A 1,766-nucleotide genomic window follows, 5' to 3' on the forward strand; every position below is an offset into this window, starting at 1 on the left:
TTGCCTGTGTATGTTTATGGTACTGGTATCTTAACTCACTTGGGTTATTTAAAGTTGAGGAACCCCAGCAGCAGGAGGTTCATCTTCAGGAACACCAGCTGCTGCACCAAAGCAGGATCCAAGGAGGTGCAGTGGGGTGTCACAACATCCCCAGCAATGCTGAACACCTTCTCACTTGAAACATTGGTCAGTAGACAGGACAGGTGTTCTCAGGCAAGCGTGTCCAGATCCTGCCACATTTGGCTGTGGGTTGCCCAATAGGCCAAGGGATCACAGTCCAGTGGCTCCACATCCTCAGTGAGATAGCTAGCCACTGAAGCCTCCATACTACCTGCCCGAGGTTGGGGTCTGGTGCCTCTGGACCCCACCATTGAAGCCATGCCCTTGGCCCACATTGGCAGCGGCTGTCATGGAGGAGTTTGGCTGGTGCTAGGAGTGCTGGCACAGGACAGTGGATCCTTTTTTCCATGTCCCCCCACCTCTGCCCTTCTGCCTCCCTGACTGTTCACCAGGACCTGTGTCCAGTGATCGAGGGTTTTCTGGCACACATGCTCCCCTTCACCCTCGGTTTATACATGGCTGCCAGCATGTGGACCATACTGGACCGCAATGGATCCAGTCATTTTTTTTATGTCCTCCTTCAACCGCTTCACCAGTGCCTGCACCTCTGGTGACAGCGGCTTGCCGCAGCCAGGAATGTTGATACCCTGGAACTTTTCCATTTGGTTCTCAAGGTCCTTCATTATGGGGATCACCTATCTAAGGAGGGTATCACCATCGCTGAGGGTCTCAGTGGCCTCAAGGAACGGCTTGAGGACCACCAAGATCTAGGAGATGATATCTCACTCTGTTTTATTAGGGGGCCCACTGATCCCAGTCTCCCTTAGCAGGCCATCTCATGGATGGCCTTCTGTTGCTCCACCAGCTTTTCAAGCATCAGGTATGCGGAGTGTCGCAGGGCACCTCGGTGCGCCTGCTCCTAGAGAGGGGAAAGCTGCCAGAGGAGAAGCTCTGACAGTACATAAGGAGCCCCAGAGGAGATAACGAGCACAGCTGCAGGTTGCCAGGGCAACTGATAAGGATCAGCTGGCCAGAAGGGGGCAGGGCCTGGCCGTTATAAAGCCCAGGGCTGAAGCCAGGCTGGCAGTTCTCTGCCAGCACCCAGAGAGGCAGGAGCTTATGGGGCTAAGATGTCAGGACTGCTCGAGCAGGCTGAAGGATGGTGGCTCTGTGGTGCAGGAGCTATGTTGTTGCGGCCAGGCGGCCTTGAGTTAAATTACAGCCAGGAGGCTTGTGTTTTGTTTGGTTAGTGTGTGTATTACAACTGGAGGCTTGGGTGAGGCTGTAGGGGTTGGAGGAGGCCTCATAGGGACCCCAGAGAGTGTGGGGTGCCCCAGTGCCAGTAAGGGCGCAGTTTAGCGCCAGGAGGGCACATTATTCTCACTGCACCAGTGAAGGTGTAGCTTATGTGCCAGTGCAGGCGCAACTGGCAGTGAGGAGCGCAACCAGTGGGTTGTAGGTGCGATCAGTGGGTTGCGGACGGGGAGCACAGACCCTGGGTTGTGTGCGGGGTACGTAGACCCCAGCCCCAGAGAGAGGAGTGATTTTTATCAGGGAGCCCAAGGTGGGCATGGTGAGCCCCAAGGAGGGGGAGTGCCATATTGGTCTATTGAGAAGCCCAAGGTGGGCATGGTGAGCCCCAAATAGGGGGAGCACCATATTAGGGAGCCCAGGACGGGCGTAGCAGATGCCAGCAAGGGCGTCAC

Source organism: Alligator mississippiensis, chromosome 4 (assembly GCF_030867095.1).
Source record: "Alligator mississippiensis isolate rAllMis1 chromosome 4, rAllMis1, whole genome shotgun sequence".
NCBI classification, from domain to species: domain Eukaryota; kingdom Metazoa; phylum Chordata; order Crocodylia; family Alligatoridae; genus Alligator; species Alligator mississippiensis.